This window comes from Nomascus leucogenys, chromosome 13 (genome assembly GCF_006542625.1).
Source record: "Nomascus leucogenys isolate Asia chromosome 13, Asia_NLE_v1, whole genome shotgun sequence".
In the NCBI taxonomy this organism is placed as follows: Eukaryota; Metazoa; Chordata; class Mammalia; order Primates; family Hylobatidae; genus Nomascus; species Nomascus leucogenys.
In genome coordinates this window covers 49,089,488-49,105,564 of record NC_044393.1, presented here as the reverse complement: position 1 = coordinate 49,105,564, position 16,077 = coordinate 49,089,488, and positions in this window count along the sequence as shown.

Genomic DNA, 16,077 nt, shown 5'->3' with positions numbered 1-16,077 from the left:
CAGTAGCACCTCTCATTCTGTCTTCTAACCCTGCTATTTCTTTCTTCTCAAAAACCAACCTATTCCATGTTTGTTATTGTGCCTCCATCCATTAGAATTTAAGCTTGACAAGAGCAAGGGTTTTGTGTTTGTTTCCTTCTTTACTTCTAGTGCCTGGAGGAATGACTGGCACATGATAGGCATCGGTATACATTGAATGAATGAACGAATAATGAATGAATTAGTGTGATGGAAATTAATCTTTCAAAATGTCCTGTAACTTCCTTCTTTAGTAAATCCCCTTTGACACTTTCCTTTCTTTTTCTTCCATTTTTTCGCCATTATACACATTATGCCCCCTTTTGCTCTCCTATCTCTTCCAGAATTTGCATTCATTTATATTTGATTCTCTCTCTCTTGTTTTAACTCTGCAGACAGAGTTAACTCCTCTAAGCATACTGAAAGATTCAGAGATAAACAGTTATCTGTCTTGTACGGAAGTATTAAAACCTAACAACATCTTGAAGTGTTTCTGAGTTTAAAATGAGGATATTCTGTCTTGAACATCAGTGAATGATGAATAAGCTGTTGACTAACTTGGGAGCATGAAATGAGATGTCATTTGCCATGAATTGTTGATAATACTGCATTCATTTTCCATGGTTCTGTTTTACCTAGTTGATATCCAGCAAGTATGCCAACTTTTCTGTAAATGATTAAAATGTAATTTAAATAATTTGTCTCAGACTGCAGAGAAATAATTTTTAATTACTGCTACATTTGCCTTAACTTCTGTTAAAAATATTTGATACTCTGGTTATTGATATCTATGGATTTTATTTGATAGTTCATTACAGAATTTTAGAATAATAAAACATATTTGAAAAGGCACTGCAATCATGAAAGAAGAGCAAGTGACACTTATAATGTCATAATTTACTACAAGTATTAAAAATCCCAGTGCAGATTACAGTGTGCAAATTCTAAAAAGATTTAACGTCATCGTAGAAGACATAGAAGATAGCATATAGATGGATTTTATATAACATAACATCAGTCACAATCTGAAAAGGCTACATACTGTATGATTCAAACTATATGACATTTTAGAAAAGGCAAAACTATGGAGACAGTAAAAAGATCTGTGCTTTTCAGAGGTTGTAGGGAGAGGGATGAATAGGAGGACCATAGAGGAGTTTTAGGGTATGAAGAATGTTGTGTATGATACTATAGTGGTGAATAAGTGTCACTATACATTTGTCCAAACACATGTAATGTACAGCACCAGTAATGAACCTTAATGTACACACTGGACCTTGGGTGATAATGTTGCATCAGTGTGGCTTCATCCAGTGTAGTAAATGTACCACTGTGATGTGGGATGTTGATAGAGGGGAAAGTGTGAGTATGTGGGGGCAATAAGTATGAGAGAACTCTACTTTATGCCAAGTTTTGTTATGAACCTAAAAATGGTCTTTAAAAAATAAAGTGTGTATTTTTGAAAAACTGTAAAAAGGGGGAAATCAAACCATTTTAAACTCCCCTACTAGGGATTAAGACGCATGAGATAATATACCTCTTCTTATCAATAACACTTCTTTATTTAGATAGTCACAATCCCCTTGATTCATAGAGCATATTCATAGATGAGGCAATTGTACTACACTATATTTCTAATTATTGAATTGCTCTGTGAATAGGAATTTTTTGTATTTCTTTCTGGCACTGAGTTGTTAAAAATGAAAATGGGGCAAGTTAAGTTACTGTCTGGAGACGATAAGCAAATCCTTAGTTGCCATACTTGTTATTGCTTTGGCTGAAAGTAGTTTTCTTGACAATTTATTTGTACAAGCTCTTTTCTTTTTGGCTCTTTACTTCTGAATATTGCCTACGGGATAGTATTTGATTTTGTGCACCATTAACATGAGCCAGCTCTGTTTTATTCTCATATCTCAGTTCAGAAGACACTAACCAGGTTTAAACCCACTAGTCACCACCAATATGACTCAGAAGGAAAGGCAATTGGAACATCACCAAAAATCTCTAATCACTTCATCAATATCTAATTAGGTAATGCAGAATTGGTAATTTTAAGGCAATATTATACTGATGAATGTTACACAAGTCTGTGAATAATTCCCGAAAGAAATGTGCATGTCTTTGGTCATAAATGTTTCTGGTCCATGAGTATTTAAACATTACTGGGTGAATTTTATCATTGGAAAAATAAAACAACAACAAAAAAGTTTAAATCTTAAAGTATAAGTTTTAGGTTACACAGATAATCCATAAAAAACAATAGAGAAAGGAAAAATGTATACAATTGTGATTTAATTCCCTCACATCTATCCAGATAAGGCCTTATTGTACTTCCTGGACACTGTACTGTGTTAGGTTTAATCCTACATTAGTCTTCAAAATTAAAATATAAGTGTTCAGAATAATAAAAAACACAACTTATTCAAATCAATATGATGATGAAAAATAGTTGAAAAATAAGATGTTGGCCAGATGCGGAGGCTCACAGCTATAATCCCAACACTTTGGGAGGCCAAGGCAAGTTTATCACCTGAGGTCAGGAGTTCGAGACCATCCTGACCAACGTGGCGAAACCCTGTCTCTACTAAAAATACAAAAATTAGCCAGGTGTGGTGGCACATGCCTGTGATCACAGCTACTAATGTGCCTGAGGAAGGAGAATCGCTTGAATTTGGGAGACAGAGGTTGCAGTGAGCCGAGATTGTGCCATTACACTCCAGCCTGGGCAACAGTGAGACTCTGTCCGAAAGAAAGGAAGAAAAGAAAGAAAAGAAAGAAAAGAAAGAAAGAAAGAAAGAAAGAAAGAAAGAAAGAAAGAAAGAAAGAGAAAGAAAGAAAGAAAGAAAGAAAGAAAGAAAGAAAGGAAGGAAGGGAGAAAGAGAGAGAGCGAGAAAGAAAAAAGTAAAATAAGATGTTAGAGAAGAAGCACAAAGATTCTAAAGATTGTTTTAAAAACTGAAGTTGAGAATGGATTTATAGTACCTATGTGTATGAAGTAATATTGTTAAAGAAAAGCTGAGTTCTTCATCATCATGGAATGAGAGAAAGCATATGTAAGCTATTCCTGGCACTACTTCAAATTTATATGTGAATGAAGGCTGTAAAACTCTGAGGGAATTCCCAAAGTCTGAGGCTCAAGAGAAGAAGGAAAGAAATAGTGTTGAGCACTTCACCCTTGACCAGCTTCATGTGCTAATCATGAGCTAGAATTGTACAAGTTCAAAGTTATGGGACAGATACTATTGCAGATTTTAATTATTACATATAAGGAGGTGGAGAGAATACTCCAGGTGGATCATGCAAGAAAGACTAAATAGAGGACTATTATACTCAGTAACAAAATGTAAGCAAATGAAAATGTTTATGAAATGTAGCTCAGTCAAATTCAATTAAATTTTGCCCTTTCATGGTTGCTCACAGTTTCATCCTTACTAAAACTCATCCTTACTAAAAGATATTTGCCCTGAGGATCTCAGTTCACTGATGACATTCTGGTTCGTAAGTTCAACATTCCTAACCTCCGTGACTTTTTATTTACATCTCAGACTGCTTCTCCTTCTCCGAGTTTATCTGCTTTATTTGTTGATTCTTAGTCCATACTACTGTTTGCACCTTCCCCCCTATCTCTTTCATTGTTCCTTTTCCTTTCTCTACCTCTTACAAATAGGCATTATCTTTAGTTTCTCTTCTATTTCCTTGTTACCTACTTTTCCTGGATGATTTTAACAGTTTCCATGGCTTAATCGCTCAGATTTCCTCCGAGTTTCATATCCTCATTTTGCCAGACCTGTGGACATTTCCATCCGGATGCCTGACCATAAATGTAAGTGTAATGTCTAAAAGAATACCAATTGTTCCCTCCAAGCCATATCACACCTCAGAATTTATATTGATTTCCAAACTAACATTGTGCTATCAGCTTCACAAACAGAAAAACAAATAGATCCATCTTTTTTTCAATGATCCTCTCAAATCCGGAAAACATGCTTATTAATTACTCTCTAACATTTCTGACAAATATTCTTTATCTCCCTTTTCACTGGCACTAACCTTTCTTGCTTTGCATCAGGATTCCTGCATTAGTCTTCAGATTAGCTTCTTTATTTCCAGGTTTTGAAGCTGAATCTGTCTATTGCGCATTGTTATTTAAAGTATAGTCTGGGAATTAGCAGTAATAGTACTATCTGGGAATTCATTTTCGTAAGGTGTAATCTCAGGCTTTACTGGAGAATTGAATCAGCATGTGCATTTTAGCAGGATCCCCAAGCAAAGAGTGTGCACATTAAATTTGAGAAGCTCTACTCAGCATGACCATGTTACTTCTCTATTCGTAAGGGCTTCAAAAACACACTTATTTCAATATTATTAGATGATAACATTGATTAAATTTGAAAGCATTACACTCTCCCCTCAAAATTTAGTTACCACTAATCACCTATACTATACTTTCCCCCCGCCCTTTCCCCTGAATCACTATGCACATTTTAGTTTTCCTGTCTGGCTAACATGGTTTACTTGCTCAAAATGCCCTTTACTTACTTGTTTGTTTACATAAACCTAATCCATTCTGAAAGACTAATTCAAGATCCAACTTCTTAAAACATCTTTTTAGTACCTATTATAATAATAGCAGCAAAAATAATTTTATTAAGAGTGTCTAAAAAACTATGTTGTGTTATTTTTGGTTTTCTTAAATTGCTAGTCCATTTCTAATTAGATAGCAAGTCTTTTATTAGCTTGTGTTCTGGCATCTAGAAGAGATATTGTACACCACTGGGGCCAAATGATTTCTAAAAATAAGTCCTTATAGATGTCCTTAAAATTAAATATGAGATTTATTTTACTTTATAGCATTTATGCATACAACAAAATTGTACACAATTTTACAGATGATGGTTACACACATTTTAAACCAGAATTTCCTGCCTTTTCTTTCAGCCTCTTCTGCTAAGAGATATTTCACTTGGCATAAATGAAATATATACTTGGTATAAATATAAGAAAATATTTCACTTGATGTAAACGCCTAAACATTTAAATAGGCAGGACACTAATTATATGATTAACTTCCATTGCCTACATTTAAAATAAAGCTGTGTAATAAAATTGATGTTTGGATATATTGCAATATTTAAAAATGCTATATTTAATAAGTCTACAGAGAAATATATCTACATAAGCAACTGTTTTGTAGAAATTAGCTTTATAACTAATGCTCCATATTGTTAAACATATATCATTGATCATAATGATTCAATAATTCATATTAGTCACAAGCAAATTACAGAATTAGTACTTGAAACGAAAACCTCCTATGAATAAAAAATAAAATTCATCTTCGTTTTTAACATCAAGAGGAAACAACAAAAATTGATATATTTTTTCCCACAAAAGGATTCTGCATTGTAATTTTTTTATGTTTCAAATAATTATCTAGCCAAATATTATAACTCAAACTATAACTTTTTAATTATTTTGAAAATAACTATAAATCCTAACATGTCTCTTTTGATACTTTCTATGTTCAATGCGCTCCTGTGTTAATTTTGTATTGTAAGGGGATGACAATAGCAAGTATACAAAATAAAATATCACTATGTATCCCTTATAGTTTAAAAAGCCCTTGCTTTGGAGTGTTCATGTCTTAAAATTCCCTTTTGTCTTCAATGAAGCCAGAATTTCCTTTACTACAAATTCTATTTTATGCACGTTCTTTGCTCTTCTTTCCCAAGCTATTTTAGGTTGGTTAAGTGCATGTCATATTAATTTACCTGAAAATGTGACTTTCTGAAGATACCCAAAGGAATATGGACGGAACTCTGGGTTGGAAAAATGGCTAGTTATGAGTCATCCAGTGAGGCACCACCTGGAAGCAGTTGAGAGTTGATCATGCAATCCAGTAAAAGATTGAGTTAAATCTATCATCTTGTAACCGGTCCTGGAATTTACTTCATAAGTGTACATTAGATAAAACTATATCGAGCTTTCTCAACTTTGTTTTTCTCCCTGAAGATCACTACCAGTCAAATTCTAGGAGAATGTCCTCTAGTTCCTAGGCATTAGGGGGTGAGAAGACTGACGTTAGGGTGGATATCACATGCCCAACGCGTGATACTGTTCTTAAGAGAATTTTCTTTTTCGTTGAGAGGGTAACATATAAATACTGCAGGACAACATGATGAGTTACATTTTAAATGAAGATTAGTAGTAGTCACTCAGCACTGATTAAAGAAACACCATTCTGCCTGAGTCTCCAGGGCAGGTTTCATGAAGAAGTTGACATCTGAACTAAACTTTAAATAAAAGATTTTCAACATTCACATGAGTATGGGATGAAAGTCATTCAAAAGAAGGAGAGAGAAAATAAGAAGAAATTTGAAGACAGAAACAGTGTAGGGTACCGCCACATCTGCAGAATGGAGAGTGACCATTCTCTAATATATAACCACCTGAGGCTTGGAGGAGGCAAAAATGAGTTGGAACTACAGCATGTGGGGACTTCAAGTGAGTTTAAAGTTTATGGTGTAGATCATGAAAAGCATAAAATTAATTGTAAATATATTTTCACAATAATGTTGCAACTTGCTCTTTCCTTTTTTATTTTAATAATAAAATACATTTTGAATCAGAGTTTCAAAAAACCTAAAATATTGGAGCTTGAAAGGATTTTATAAATCATTTTGACAAAATAATCGTTTTATACTTGGGCAAACTGGGTTCCAAAGACCTTGAATGACATCTTCAAGGTCAAAGAATTCTACCTGATCATTGTAACACAATCACACATAGCTCTTATAGTTATTTTGGTTATGTCAATAATCCCAAATCTAGAATGTAATCAATCTCTATTGAGAAGAGAGTACAGTCTGATTTGGGTGACCAGTTTGTTTCAAAAGATCGATGTAAACCCTTATGACTGTTCCCTTACATGTAATTATATTTCACTTGAAGTTAGTTACAGACAGATTTGCTAGGAATTTTAAAAAGTATAAACATCATCATCATCTTCTTGGTTTAGTCTTCCTTCCATGTACTACTATCATGCAGTATAACATTTAGCCTTTCTACTCTTTTTTTTCCAACAGATTTCTGAAAACAAAACAAAATAAAACTAGGAACTCTTTGTTCTTTCCCTGACATGACTAAACATAGCCCTGAAAGAAGGGAAGACCTTGACCTTGAACCTATCAGCTTTTCTGATGAGATAGTTTCAGATATATATGACTCACTTCCTACAGATTTAGACTGTGTGTGTGTGTATGTGTGTGTGTGTGTACAAGATTAGAAGGGGAAAAAAAAAGATAAGAGTCGCACATCACCTTGATTTCTGTCCGCCTCAGAGAACTACAGTCAAGCTAACATGACATAGATCTTTTGTGGATTTCTGGCATGCTGGTTGTGATGTTACAGTACTTAAATTTCTTCTGCCAGACTATGTGATGTCTTTTAAAATATATAACCACATTTAACTGTTTTTTTTAATTCCATGTATTTCCCAGCAAAATCAAATATAACTTTTTGACTGCCTGCCTCTAACAAAGAGACATTAGCTACTCCATCTGGCCTGCAGTGATCAGGGAAATGTAGATTCAAGTTTCCCAGGGATGGCCAGTCCAACATCCTAATTTAGTTACTGGAATCCCATGCCCACCTTACTTGGGCAGTAACTTTAAAATAGAAGGAGCCAGAAATGAGAAGTCATATTGATTGAAGTTCTTTGAATGGACCAAATTACACAGCTGGAGTGAAAGTTCATTACACCACTGTTCTATGGTCATAATGTCTCAGAAACATTTCTTTTCTCTTTTATTTTACTTTTTCTGCACTACTCAGTCCCAGACAGACTTTCCTATGGTCTCCTAGGGTTTGGACAATAGGCATGTTCAGATCTGGTTTGATCTTTTACTAAGGCTATAACCCTTACTTCCCACTAATGTGGGGAGGTTCTGTCTAAGACTCTGCATCTTGGGCAGAACCTGAGTTTTGACCCCCTCCAGTACAGCTGATGAACCAAAATGTGAGTGTAATATTTTGACCAATACCTTCAAAATTTCTTGCTCCAAGAGTGTACTTTCCTCTGTTACAAACTTTTAAACAAAAATTGGCCTGAAAGCTCAGCGCTGTAAGGTATTTTTAAATTCTACAATGTAATTAATGTCATTTCAAAATATTTATTATTTTTAGAGAATGAGTTAATGTGGAGAGTCCTTTAGAAACAGAAAAAGTCCTTTAGATAAAGAAAAGTAAATTAATGTGAAGAAGATTTTAAAATGTCATAGAGAAACATGGCATTGAGGGAGTAGTTTGGGTTAGTAATGACTGTACAGTTCATCTGCCCCGTGTGACTCTTCTCCTGCCACATGCAGTGATATGTGTGAGACTATGCAGAAGGCAGATGGGTAATTTTATTCAGATTTTTCCAGAACATGTGCATTTAAAACATATCGTAATAAAGGGGTTTAAGAGATTGCCAAGAGAATGATTGAAATTATAGAGCATGGAATCTAAGTGAACAGGGAGTAAACTAAGGACAGGGAAAAGGCAGGAAGAGAAACAAGAGAGGTCAGTAAACTAGAGGTCCTGATGTGATTCACAGCCACTCATTGCATAAGTAATTAAATAAGAAAGCAAGAAACAGGAGATGGTGGTCAGAGAGTTTGAGTGATACAGGATTTCAGGGTAACTTCTTAGGGCCTTACTATATAGTGGATCAGGAAAATGGACTAGAATTGAAGATCCCTGTTGATGGTGAAGTCAAAGCTAGTTTTCTATGTGGATTTTGAAATCAACTAGATTGAGAATAGGAGTTGAAGCAAACAGGAAAACTTTGAACTTGATATCAGTATATTCAGTAAATGAAGGTGAAAATTATATAAATTGTACAATAGTAACTGGCAAAAATTAGAAGGGGTGGAGCGTTCCAAACATAGAGGAGTAGAGGTTTTTGCAAAAGAGGGATAGACATGCCCTGCATATAGCAAAGGGAATCCAGAAAGAGTCTTGCCGCCCATTATATGAGCTTTAAGAGCATAACTTCTACTAATTTAAGCCTTTCCTTCCTTCTTTATTTTTCTCTTTTTTTTAGTTAGAGGCTCATCCTATTACCCAGGCTACATGATCTCAGCTCACTGCAGCATCAACCTCCCTGGCTCAAGGCATCCTCACACCTCAGCATCCCAAGTAGCTGGAGCTACAGGTGTGCACCGCCATGCCTGGCTAATTTTTGTATTTTTTGTAGAGATGGGGTTTTGACATGTTGCGCAGGCTGGTCTTGAACTTCTGAGCTCAAGCCATCCACCTTCAACCTCCCAAAGTACTGGGATTGCAGGCGTGAGCCACCATGTCTGGCTAATTTAATCCTTTCATTATCCAAGACCATCAGAGAGTTGTGTGTCTGGACCACATTGCTTTCCCCATTGTCTTCTATATAATGTTAGAGAACCAAAGAACCAATCACAAGGTTGACCCAATAACTGTGGATTGGGCATTAGAAACGAGGAATAATTGTGAGTATACTTTAATAAGACAGAGACGACAGAATATAAGCAATTAGGAGTGTTACACCTTGGATGGGTTTTGAAAGAAAATTGTGTGGATTTGTATTTCCTGTGGGTTGAATTGTGTCCCTCTAAAAGAGAAATATTTAAGTCCTAACCTCACTACTTCAGATTGTTACCTTATTTGGAAATAAAGTCATTGTGGATGTGATTAGTTAAGATGAGGTTACATGGTAGTAGAGTGGTCCCCTAAACTGACGATGCTGCTGTTGTTATGAATATGTGTGTGCAAGCATGAATTTATACAACTCTTCTGACAATCAAGTTCTGATGGGGATGTGAAGTAACTGGAATTATCCTACATTACTCATGAACATGCAAAATGATACAGCCACTATGGAAAACCATTTATTAGTTTCTAATAAGTTAAACGTACACATACCATATTACCTAGATTTTCATGTAAGCATAATAAAATTTATTTTCATACAAAAGTCTGGATATTTATAGAAGTTTTCTTCATAAAAATCCCCAAACAACCATGTTTCTCAACTGGGTCATGTAAAAACCACAGTTCCTTTGTTCTTACTCTTCTTTTATTACTTAGTAATAAAAAGAAGAAACTCTTGATACACTCAGCAACACGAATAAATCTCAAATGCATTATGCTTAGTGAATAAAGTCAAACTCAAAATGCTATATATTGCATATCTCATTTATATAACATTCTGGAAAAGGCAAGATTATCAGAGTGGAGATTATATCCTTGATTGTCAAGTGTTATGGGTGAGGGTGAGAATTTGCCTTCAAATATCTGGCATGAGGGATTCAAGTGTGGGTGGAGGGGGTGTGATTGGAACTCTTTGGTGGTTTGATTGTAGAAGTGGTTACAAAACTATATTATTGTGTCAAAATTCACTCTAGAAGAAGCAGTTATCACCGTTTGAAAATTTTAAAATATATTTGAAACACTTTTAAATGCCTAATATCAATATACTATAGTAAATAGTCAAAAGGCATATTCTATTTTCTAGGGATGCTGCAATGAATTATCACAAATGTGATAGCTTAAAACAATACAATTGGTCGGGCGCGGTGGCTCACGCCTGTAATCCCAGCACTTTGGGAGGCCGAGGCGGGCAGATCACGAGGTCAGGAGATCGAGACCATCCTGGTTAACACGGTGAAACCCTGTCTCTACTAAAAATACAAAAAATTAGCCGGGCGCAGTGGCGGGCGCCTGTAGTCCCAGCTACTCGGGGGGCTGAGGCAGGAGAATGGCGTGAACCTGGGAGGCGGAGCTTGCAGTGAGCCGAGATTGCGCCACTGCACTCTGGGCTGGGCGAAAGAGCGAGACCCTGTCTCAAAAAAAAAATACAATTTTATTCTCTCATAATTTTAAAGGTTAAAGTCCAGAATCAAGGTGTTGGCTGGGTTGCTTTCTTCCAAAGATTCTAGGGGAGAATCCATTCCATGCTTCTCAACTAGCCCACAGGCAATCCTTGGCAATCCTTGGCTTGTAAATGAATCACTCCAGTCTCTACCTCCATCTTCCTATGGCCTTCCCTTCTGCTTTTGTTTGTGCCTTTTTTTTTTCTTTTGTAAGGACACCTGTCATTGGATTTAGGACCCATACTAATCCAGGATTATCTAATGTCAATATTCATACCTTAATTACATCTGCAAAGAAACCTACTCCAAATAAGGTTATATTTTGAGGTTTTGAGCAAACACATCCTCTGAAGGAACATGATTCAACCCACCGTAAGTCATCATAGCAATCTTTAATAAATGTATTTACATATTGATATAAGAACACTGATTAGCACATTCTTTGTATTCTGAAAATATTTTGCCTCATATATTTCTTGGGATCACAGGCCAACAATGATAATAAAATGCTCTTATGTCTATAACCCAAATACCATAATTTTTTAGAGTATTTTTCCATGAGTAAACTGAATAGCCTTATGAATTATAAACCATATGAATAACTTATTTTAATAAGATCAAAGTACATTCAAATTTAGTGAGAAAAAGCCATGCATTGACCCAATTAGCTGTTGAATCAAATACTGTCTTTAAAGCATTCAAAAAATTTTCAAAGTGTGAAAATTAACATTGCTGAACCAGAAACTTAGAATGATGTAGCTGGTATGAACTAGAATACAATGTCAAGATCTAGTATTAAATTATGTCCAACAACATTAAGAAACCAATGAGAAGAAACTGTGGAGAGAAAATAATAAATAGGCTTTTAACTAAAATCTTTTTAACATTTAAAGTTCAGGGGTACATGTTCAGGTTTGTTATATAGGTAATCTTGTGTCATGGGCATTTGTCATACAGATCATTTCATCACTCAGGCAATAACCCTAGTACCCATTTGTTATTTTTCCTGATCCTTTCCCTCCTCTCACTCTCCACCCTCAATAGAACACAGTGTGTGCTGTTTCCCTCTGTATGTTCATGTGTTCTCTCATCATTTATCTCCCACTTATGAATGAGAACATGCAGTATTTGGTTTTCTGTTTCTGTGTTAGTTTGCTAAGAATAATGGCCTTCAGTTCCATCCATGTCCCTGCAAAGGACATGATCTCATTCATTTTTATGGCTGCATAGTATTTCATGGTGTATATACACCACATTTTTTTATCCAGTCTATCATTGATAGACATTTAGGTTGATTCCATGTATTCATTACTGTAAATAGTGTTGCAATGAATGTACCCCGGCATGTGTCTTTATAACAGAATAATTAATATTATTTTGGGTATATACCCAGTAATGGGATTGCTGGTTCAAATGGTATTTCTGTCTTCAGATCTTTGAGGAATTGCCACACTGTCCTCCACAATGGTTGGACTAATTTACACTCCCACTATTGTGGATATAAACATTTTATCCACAACCTTTCCAGCATCTGTTATTTTCTCACCAAAGCCAAATTAGAAACAAACTACCATTCCCAACTGCCACAAAATGAATAAAATGTCTAGGAATACAGCTGAATACAGAAGTGAAAGATCTTTACAAAGAGAACTACAAAACACTGCTCAAAGAAGCCAGAGATGACACAAACAAATAGCAAAACATCTCATGCTCATGAATAGGAAGAATCAATTCATTAAAATGGCCATACTGCCCAAAGCAATTTTTAGATTAAATGCTATGACTATTATACTACAAATGGCATTCTTCATGGAACTAGACAAAAACTATTTTAAAATTCATATGGAATAAAAAAAAAAAGCCCAAATAGCCAAGACAATCCTAAGCAAAAAGAACAAAACTGGAGGAATCACACTACCCAACTTCAAACTATACTACAGGGCTACAGTAACCAAAACAGCATGGTACTGGTACAAAAACAGACACATAGACCAATATAAACAGAATAGAGAATGCAGAAATAATACTGCACATCTATAACTATCTGATCTTAAACAAACCTGACAAAAACATGGAATGAGGAAAGAACTCCCTATTCAATACATGGTGCTGGGATAACTGGCTAGCCATATGCAGAAGATTGAAACTGGACCACTTCCTCTCACCACATACAAAAATTAACTCCAGATGGATTAAAGACTTAAATGTAGATTCCAAGACTATAAAAACACTGGAAGAAAACCTGGGCAATACCATTCAGGACATAGGCATGGGCAAAGATTTCATGATGAAGACACCAAAAGCAATTGCAAAAAAGCAAAAATTGACAAATGGGATCAAATTAAAGCCCTCTGCACAGCAAGAGAAACTATCAACAGGGTAAGCAGACAACTTACAGAGTGAGAAAAAATTTTTGCAAACTATGCATCTGACAAAGGTCTAGTATCCACCACCTATAAGGGACTTAAACAAATTTACAAGAAAAAAACACAACCCCATAACAAAGTGGGCAAAGGACACAAACAGACACCTTTCAAAAAAAGAAGACATACATGCAGCTAATGAGTGTGTGGAAAAAGCTCAGCGTCACTGATCATTATAAAAATGCTGATCAAAACCACAATGAGATACCTTCTCATATGTGTCAGAATGGCTATTATTAAAAAGTCAAAACATAACAGATGGTGGTGAGGTTGTGGATAAAAGCAAAGCTTATACACTGTTGCTGCCAGTGTAAATTAGTCCAACCATTGTAGAAGACAGTGTGGTAATTGCTCAAAGACCTAAAGACAGAAATACCATTTGACCCAGCAATCTGATAACTGGGGATATGCCCAAAGGAATATAAACTATTCTATTATGAAGACACGTGCATGAGTTATGTTCATTGCAACACTGTTTACAATAGCAAAGACATGGAATCAACCTAAATGTCCATCAATTATAGACTGGTTAGAAAAATGTGGTACATATACACCTTGAAATACTACACAGCCATAAAAATGAACAAGATTATGTCCTTTGCAGGGACATGGGTGAAGCTGAAAGCCATTTTCTTTAGCAAACTAACACAGGAACAGAAAACCAAATACTGCATGTTCTCACTTATAAGTGGGAGCTAAATGTGGAGAACACATAGATCCACAGAGGGGATCAGTGTACACTGGGGTCTATCAGAGGGTGTAGGGAGGGAGGAGGGAGAGGATCAGGGAAAATAACTAATGGGTACTAGACTTAATACCTGAGTGATGAAATAATCTGTACAACAAACCCTCATGACATAAGTTTACCTATGTAACAAACCTGCACATGTATCCCTGATCTTAAAATATAAAGAGAATAAAATGAGATAATAGCCAAAGATTTTTCAGAAATGATAAAAAATAAACCCCCAAATATAGGAAATAAATGTATCCCAGCAAAACTATCTTTATAAAAAGGAAAATGAAGTAAAACATTTTATAGCAATAAAATGTGTGATAGTTCAGCATCATTAGACTCCCACTGAAGTAACTTCAAAATACGAACTTCAAGGGGAAAGAAAATGACCACAGAAGGAAAATATGGGGTGCAAGATAAAATGATTATCAGAGAAAACATGAAGAATCAAAGAAACCCAGAGTGAGCCTAAACAGTGATTTATACTGATTTAATTTCTGTTACTTAGAAAGTCCAATAAATTCTGGTTGATTTAAACCAATAAGTTAAAAAATTCACAAAATAAATACAAGCTTCTTGAGACAAAAACTGATAATTACAACTGTGTAAGATTCATACTAACATCAGATTTTTCATTAATAGCTTTGGATGCCAGAAAAGTATCAAACAATGGTTCCAAAGTTATTAGGGAAAATGACTTTGAATGGATGCTGTCTCTAGACAAATCTTAAATCAAGTGTGAAGGTAGAATAATGACCTTTTTTGAATTCATGGACTTAGAAAAGAGTCATCACATAACTGCTACATTAAAAGTACATTACTGTGTCATTTTAAAAAGTGGGAGAGGGAGAAACGAGAAACTCCAGGAAAATTAAAAACTACACAAAAATTTTATTTCCCAAATATGAAGCAAACTAAAATGTGGGCACAATTTTAAACCAACTGATAGACTGATGAAAAATAATATTTAATTACATATTAATGTGGACTGTGTTATACTTTGAGTGATTCAGAGGTCTTGATATTGAAACACTAAAAAAGAAAATATTATTGTGAAATACAACTTGGACTTGCAGTTAATGTCTCTGCAAAATAATAACAATAAAAATAAGGTTCATTAGTTTCCCACTTTTAGCTAATCTTGCAAAGCAGACTTACGTATGATCACGGAGCAATTGTAAATTTTATTAATTTTGACCAGTCAAACTGATGTGCTGAGGATAGAAAAATTATAATAAGGGAAAGAAAAAAAAAGATTAGGAGTAAGATATGATATAGAAGGGAATTTGGTGATTATAATTGAAAAAATAAATAAATATATAAGTACATTAAACAAAGATATACAACTAAGCAATAATTTAAATAATGATCACAAATATTTGATGAAGACAATGATGAGAAGTGGAGAACTCCCTGTGTGATCAAAATTTGCAGCTTCCGCAGTGGACAGTTAATAGGTAACAGTCTATAAATCAAGAAATGGAGAATATGTATGAAGATAATGTAAAAAAAAAGAAATAATTACTAGATTATGTTTCTTACATTGGGCTAGGTATGAAGTGGTGGCAAAGGTGCAAAGATAATCTTTTTATGATGTCATTTGCATTATATGAATCTATAAGATATTATTTTAATTAGAGTACTTAAAATATATGGAAATTCATACCAGTAACATTATTTTTTAAATAAGATTTTTCCATCATGTGATAAGCATTTAAAGATCCAAAGATGAGTAAAGTGATAAATTTGTTTTACTTTTTTCAAGTTTATATTATTCTTCAAGAGAAATGTGACAAATAAATGTAAATAATCCATGCAAGTTCAAAATTTTTCAAATGTATTTCAATACATATTATTGTGTATTTGTTTTCAATCTTATTTAAATAACTGTTTTTAAAAAGGAGTAAAAGAAAACTCTGCACTCTTTTTATATATGTTTCCAGTTTTGATATTTTTCACAAAAGTTTCTTTCATTTTTTTCAAATTATTGTACAGAATTCATATGTAAATC